Genomic DNA, 7,932 nt, shown 5'->3' with positions numbered 1-7,932 from the left:
TGAGCCTCCGCCTACAGCCAGGTCACTGGGAGCCCGCGTCCTAGCCAAAGGCTGGAGCTGCCGGTCCTCGACAGGCAGGCGGCAGGAGGAGAGCCGAGAGCAAGAGAGAAGCTATTAAAATGCTTTGCCGTCGCCCCGAGCGAAAAATCCGTCCTCTCCAAATCTCCTGGGCTTGAGGCATAATCTTAATTAAGATAATTGATTCATATTGCACCTGCGAGAACAGAAAAAAAATTGATTCCAACCCCCAACCCCACAAATCGCTCAGAGCTATTGGATGGAGCACGAAGCGGCTGTGATTTGGGGAGTGATTTAGTACCGGGCTTCCCCAGCTCCGCCTGCCTGGGCTCTTTTATTTATTATTTATGTCCCTTGGTCCCGCTGGGACCTGGGTGGCGCCCCTCCTGGCGCCTACAGGACTGGGAAGGGACTTCGTCTCTGATCCGGGTCAGGAGTGGGGGAGCTTTCCTTAAACCATTCAACACGCATATTAGCAATGTAAAATCAATCAGTTCAGAGCATTGGCAGGTGCAGGTCACTTATATGATTGCCCAAAGCTTCGTGCGTCAGATGGGCTGTGTGTGACTGTGTGCATAAGTGTACAAATGTGTGTGAATCTGAGTGTGTGTGTGTAAGTATATGCGAGATTTTGTGTGAACAGGTGTGTGTATATGAATATTTGAGCGTGTTTGTTAATGTGTATAAAAATTTGTGACAGCGAGTGTGGGTTAGTGTGAGTTATGTGAGTGCAAGTGTGTGTAGGTGTGAGTGTGTTTCTAGGAGCTCCTGCTCTCAAGTGAGGAGCCTAAACGGAGGACGCACACCTATCTCTCTGGGAATGAGGAACAGTTTGCAGTCTAAAGGGGACCGCAGGGCCCCAGTGTTTGCCGACCTTTGCCTTAGAAGGCAACAAACAAAAGTCCTCTGTAGCTAGGTGTAGCTGCGGGTGTGGAGAGAAGAGGCACGCCGACAGCACCAGGACATCTCCTGAACAACGGGGGCTGTAGGAGTTGGAGGAGAAGATCTGGCAAGTTCCTGAAGGCGAGAAGCCCTGAAAGCCAGGTTTAGAGCCCCAGATAGTTTGTAGGAGAAATGGCTTCTTCAAGGTATCAGCACCTTGGACAATTCCCTGGCCTTGGAATTCTAAGTATTAAGATTCAGCAACACCACCCCCTTTCCAGTAGCTTTCAATTTTTCCTGTTGGCCTTCTTTCGCAAAATGACTGACCACCACATGTGAACTTTTAATCAGACAGCCCTGTAAATCTGTATTTGGTTAGCCAGCTTCTTTTCAGAATAAGTTTCCTGGAAACCTAGATATCCAGGTTTAGGGGTGGGAGAAGGGCTTAAACGATAATTTGAGCTAGTAAATTTGAAACAAAGTGATATATTGAATAACTTTCAGAAAAATAGTCATTCTTTTAATATTTGCACTTATTTGCCACACAGCTTCAAGACAAAAATGAACTGCAGTGCACAAAAAGAATAAAATATTCAGACATGTTTTTTTATTTTGTTTTTGTTTCATGGAGTGTACATTTTATTGATAATATAAATATTTTTCTATCATCATCATTTTATCAACTCTCTAATTATTTCATATTACAAATAATTTCTATTAAATTAATTGGGGAACAAACCAACTAAAGTTAAATGGAATATTTGCTCAAATACAGGGAGCCACACAATTTTCTAAATCATACTGGATTTAAAATATTACATCTTAATACACATGACATCTAAAATATATTGAAAAAAGTTCACTTGAGATGCGACTCTGAGAAGAACTAGAACCTTTGGTAATTTAAACATCTTAGAACCCCCCCTCCCCCATTTATTGATCTAATTTTCAAACATTGTTATTATAAGCAATTAGAATCCCTACTAATTTTATTCAGACTTTGCTGTAATAATTTTTATTCAAGCATTCACCCCTACAGTCTCACCTTCTTTAAATAAAATGTTTTCTTTCCTCTTTAACAAATACATTTTCACATGAATTAAATATTGATAATTTGACCTTTTATGTCTTTAACTAATCAAAGGGGGAAATTTCAAATATAGATCTTGGAGTTTGGCCCTGATGGGTCTTTCCACTTGAATAGGCACTGAGATTAAAGGAGTCAAACTTCCTCTTTCACTGCTTTCTCCTTGTACTAATTGCTTATGCAAAAAATGCAGATTTGTATTAATTAGTAACTCCACTGATTAGTTCTGTGGTATTTTCACATAATAAATCATGCTGCAGACATGAATTTTGGCACATCACCCAGTAGTGGCTCAGGCTGCAATACAAATTTCATATTAAAATAAAATCTCTGACTAAATCTACCTTTCCAATGTAGGTACCATGAGCAGCCACCTGCTGAGAGCACCTGCCATGGGGAATTACTCTCACTCAGTGACAAGCCACTTTTGGGGCCCAACTAAGACAATCTGATTAGGTTAGACTTTAATAATAAACAAACAAATAAATAAGCCCATACACACATAGCTACATGACACAAACATGCTAAGCTCTAGGTATTTTGCACATGATGATGTTATAACAAAGGATCTACTTGTAAAGGGACTAGATGTTTAAAAACAACTTCCTAGGTTATAAAATCTTTCCTCCTTTGTGAGCTGGAGATTCTGTCACCCCATCTACTCATTGACTTATCTTTTCTCTAGGTAAGCAAGCTAGATCTGGAAGGAAAAAAGGGACCAGAAAAACATCAAGGGGAGAAGTTTAAATGCTAAGAGCCATCTCCAAGGGAATTGACCACCCGATCCATCCTAGCATATGGTAAGAAGCTGTGAGGTGAATTCTCCCCTCCCTATTGGTAACTATAAGAGCTTCTACATAACTCTTTTCCTTTTCTTTGAAAACTGTTTAATTTGATGAGGCAGATTATAACCAATATTGCCAAGATTATAAATTAGACCTAGGTGTCTTCTGTGCCCCCTACCAAACCCTTATATGCCCTTATTTTCTTGCCCTTGGTAACATATTTTCAAGTTTCCTCAGGTGGTCTTAGCATCTTTATACTCTCTCTTGTCTATGCCTACCATTAAAAGAAATACGTTCATGCATTTTGAGAGAGAGAGAGAGAGAGAGAGAGAGAGAGAGAGATGTTTTATCTGATGCTCATACCTAGAGTGTTTGCAGAGTCACAGAACACAAAGAAAGAGAAATGAATAGTTAATATTGACATTCAAAGATGAATAAAGGCTAATGGAAGTATATTTTGGATGCTAAGGCATCATGCTCTGCTGCAGGCATACTATGCAGTCTTTCTGCCTCCTTTCAAGACTGGTACTAAGGTGGCAGTATATGTGGCTAGAGGGTAAAGAGGGTACAGTCTCTAGGAAGGCTCTTTCTAGTCATCATTTACTAAGCTTTTCAGATGCTTGGTGAAAGGAAAAGGTCATGCATATTTTGGCTCTTTTATCTATTAAATCTTAGATGTGGAGAACTTTTTTCAAGGAACAACAACTAACTCAGAAGAGGAGATATACTGTAAAAGCAGCCCTCTATTAAGTCAAATATGTATGTTTTTTTTCTCTTTGAATTCACTCCTAGATTCTACTTCATATGGCTTGCCATGGACAGAATTGATCATCTCTTTTAGGGGACAGAATGGATCATCTCTGTTGGGGAAAAAAATCTTCAATTTTCACGTTTATTCACAATACTGGGATATGGACGCTATGTAGGGTCTGGACCAGGCAAAAGCAAAGGCTCTAAATTTGCTTTAGTTGATTTTTGTAGAGCTTGTCTCTTCATTCCCCTCCTTTCAGAAACTGCTTGCTTCACTGAATAATAAATGTATTCAGCGAATCTATATTGAGTGCCACTATGTGCCAGGCATTGTGCTGCTGCTAGATTCTAGGCATACAGAAATAAGTAGAAATAGACTTTAGTCTCTGCCTTCTCAAAGCTTCCTATCTGGTGAAAGCGATAAACTTTAATAAGATTCACTTGCAAGTGAATGTGCACCCATCTGACTGGAGATAATTTCAGGAAAGAAAAACAAAACCCACCAGTCCATAAAAGTTGAGGACAAAGGTACCTGGAAGAGACAGATCTGGGCTGTTTCCCAAAGTAAGTAGAGCTCTAAGGTAATGAGAAGGGTATTACTGATCTAGGGGAGAGTCCTTCAGGCAGTGGGAAGAATATACATAAAGGCCCTGAGGCAAGAGGTGCATAGGAAGTTTAAGAACCTGAAAAACATTCAGTGTAGCACTAATGGTAAGGGGTGAGGTAGCAAAAAGAAAGACAGGATCCAGAGCCTGCTTCCTATGGAAGAGCTTTGAGCTGTTGGGAGGAGTGTGAATGAGACTGAAGTTGAGATTTATTTTTTGAGAAGATTGTTTTAACCACTGTATAGAAATCCAGTTGCAGAATGGGTGTGCCAGGTAAAGGGAGTCTCTTGCAGTTTACCTAGCAAGAAATGATGGTACTTGGCCTATGCTAGTTGTGGAGATGAACAAAGTTAGAGAATATATTTCATGGTATTTAGACAGATTTCCCTGAAAACACAGCCTAGTTTCACAAAAATTACTCAATGGCCATCAAAAATCATGATTCTTTACAACCTTGGGTGTATGCCATTGGTCTTCTCAGAAATGGCATGCTGAATTTAATTTAAATCAACAAGGACTTTTTAACCCATAACTACCGTCTGAAAATATCGCCTACTTTACGAAGCAAATAGAACAACTGAACACATTTATTGAGCACTTAAGACATTAAAGGTGCACTGAATTAACAACTATGATAGTTCTCATTTGACAGTTCAGGAGAATTAGGCTTATGCAGGTCAGGTAATACGTCCAATGTCACTAGCTAGTGGCAGAACTGGGACTTTAGCTCAGATCTACCAGACTTCCAAGTTTGTACCTTTTAGCTCCTATGTCATACCAGAGAAAGGATATCAAAGGATATTTATAAATTATGTTTTGTGAAAACATGGTCTAATTATGTTTCAATAAAATAGTTTTAAGCTTAATATTTAGTGGTTCAACTGATACAAAAAAAAAAAAACCCTTAACAATAAATACAAATATAATATAAATTGCTGAGTCTTTCTGGAAATAAAAATGGGTAGTCAATAATTAAGTCAGTTACATCCATCCAAATTCTGTAGTAAACTAATTGATGAGAATCAATCAGGTTGGAGAAAATTATGCAGATAAATTATTCTACATCATAATATAACCTTTCTCATAAAAAGCTCATTATTCAAGAATTACACCAAAATTTGTCCTTTGTGAAGGGCTCTGGACAATATCTAGTTCAAAATAAGTAATCCTTATTTAGCATGCCCCTACTTTAGCCTTTAACAAAGAATTGAAGTTTTTTGTTTTTATTTGGAAAAGTTGTTTTATTTAATTACAACTCAGCCCTTGTTCATTGGTATAGTCATTGCCTAAACACTTATAAAGGAGTAGATTTCACATGGAGGTGGGAAGAGGGCAAAGGAAAAAGCTGTAACTGACATCTTTTAATAATATACATAATTTATTGCCGATCTCTTTAGCTTCTAAACATGGGAGGATTCCAAAAGATAATATACATGGGTTTCAATTTGGGTAGTTAACAAACAGATGTATCAAATGCATAATTTAAAAGCAGAAAAATAAAGTTCATTTTTCCTTCTCTGGGGAAAGACATTGTCAGTTTTGTGAAACCATATTGTAAAAGTTGTCTATTTCAGAAAGCACACTGGATGTAGTCCTCATTTATATTGTTCATTAACTGCTCCTATCTCTTAGTTCTACACATACATATATACCCACTAATATTCTCCATCCACTCCCCTTTCTACACACATATATGTGTGCGTGTCATCTTGGAATATTTTCCCTATGTAGTCCCTGATCTGGTCAGTAAGGCCTTGCCTTCCCTCAATTCATATATAACTTCTTTAGTTATTTTTGACTGTTTGAATAAACTGTTAGTTTAGGGAAAGTTTTGCCTAATTACAGTACATAGCTTATGAGAACTTAATGTTTTTTTTTAACATTTATAATTGAACTGACAAATTATCTTATTTCTGTTTTCAGTGAAATAGAATCCTTTCACTGGTAATAACTAGATATGTTACATAAACATTTTTCTATTTGAAGATTATAAACCTACATTTATAAATATTTTAAATGAGTTTTAACAATAGGATTAACAATATGGCAGCTTTACTTTCTTATTTTTTTATTATAAGTATCTACAAATCACTGCGTATAATCAAGCATCAATATTAGTACACAGGGAAGAGAGTCTTATAAACTATTAATTTTGGAGCAATGTGGTCTTGCTGTACCAGGGACCATGAAAACAGAGAGGAGGGCTACATGGGAACCCTGACAGACTCAGCCTAGATCAGAGGGAACGTTCAGCTGGCCCATGGATACAATAATAATAAACATTTGTTGCTTTAATCCACTGTGTTTTGGGGTATTTTGCCATGCAGCAATAGCTAAATGGTATACTATTATGAAAAAATTCATTTTTCTCCAGATTGCTTAGGGATTTTGGATGTTCTCATTAATCAAAAATATCTGTTCGAGTGAAACTTTCCATCAATATTCTATAATTATAAGTGTTTAAAGAATTTAAAAACTATAACTACACCTCATAGTAAATAGGAAAACAGTATTTATGTATTACGGGATTGTACTAAATTGCTTTAGAAGAGTTATGCCATTTAATCCTCAAAAGGGGGCCATGAATAAGTATTATTACTTTCATTATGACTGATATTGTATAGATGAGGAAACAAAAGTTAAATAACTTGTTCAAAGTTATATATCTAAAAAGGGATGGAACTCTTTTGCTTTTTATTCAGATTAACTGATTTATTAAGAATGAAAAATAGCAAGTATCTTGGGAAACTTTGTGGCTTATGATCTTCTGGGTTCACTTCCCTTTCAGCATTATGATCCTCTCCATTTCTATATCATTTTGGCCCCCCATGCACAATCATACGAAATACATACTGTGCTTTCTAACGGGAGCAGATACTGTGCATTGGTTCTCTTAGTACCCAATCTAATTTCTTTTGTGCATGCTTTTCTAGAAAGGCTGGAAAGCTATCACAAATTAATAAATTTAAAATATTTCTTGTATTCCCTAGATGTGGTATATGTTTTGCTAATCAAATGTATTAGACTTTGCTTTAAAACCAAGTTATGGGGGTGGCTCCATAGTGTAGTGGTTTTCATGTCTGCTTTACACGCAGAAGGTCCTGGGGTTCATGGCCCAGGTGGAGCCACAGACCATACCCCATGTGTGCACAGGCCCCAGGTACATACCTCAAGTGTGTGGGAGGAGACTCCCCACCTTCGGAGATCCAGTTCTTAAGGGGAAGTGGCAACATCCATAGGTCAGGGGTGAACGTAGGTGGTGGTGGGGGAGGGGGGTAGGAATTAAAGAGGGGAAAATAAATAAATAAAACTAAGTTATAGACTACAGCCATGCCACCCTGAATGTGCCCAATCTCATCTGATCTGGGAAGCTAAGCAGGGTTGGGCCTGGTTAGTACTTGGGTAGGAAACCACCTAGAAAGACCGGATGCTATAGATGTTAAAATAATAATAATGATAATAATGAAATAAAACCAAGTGACATAGAGGATTAAGAGGACAGGGGATTTATTTGGCTGGCACAAATTCTGGTGCAAGGTCTGGAAGCCAGCAGATGCAGTGGTGGCTTTTTAATTAGTCAGCTTCCTGACTCTAGACCAGCAGTAGTTTTCTTGATAGCCTACTAATGTGATATAATTTTGGATATCACACCCGGAATGTCAGGCTAGATTCTGTTATTTCAGGCCTCCAAACATTTCCATGAATTATTTATACCTATCAAGAAATCCATTTGTACAGATTCTAGAGAGAGTTGATTACACTGTCTATAATTAAGAACTCTTTTCTGTTTAGCATTTGGTAGCAG

At 37.8% G+C, this 7,932-nt stretch overlaps 1 pseudogene; it reads left to right on the top strand.

Annotated features, from left to right (window-relative positions):
* Window positions 1-7,447: 7,447 nt before the first annotated feature.
* On the top strand, window positions 7,448-7,566 carry LOC118613993 (annotated as a pseudogene).
* The last annotated feature ends 366 nt before the right edge of the window (window positions 7,567-7,932 follow it).

This window comes from Rousettus aegyptiacus, unplaced genomic scaffold (genome assembly GCF_014176215.1).
Source record: "Rousettus aegyptiacus isolate mRouAeg1 unplaced genomic scaffold, mRouAeg1.p scaffold_m13_p_2, whole genome shotgun sequence".
NCBI lineage: Eukaryota > Metazoa > Chordata > Mammalia > Chiroptera > Pteropodidae > Rousettus > Rousettus aegyptiacus.
This window is presented reverse-complemented; position numbering and strand designations above follow the sequence as displayed.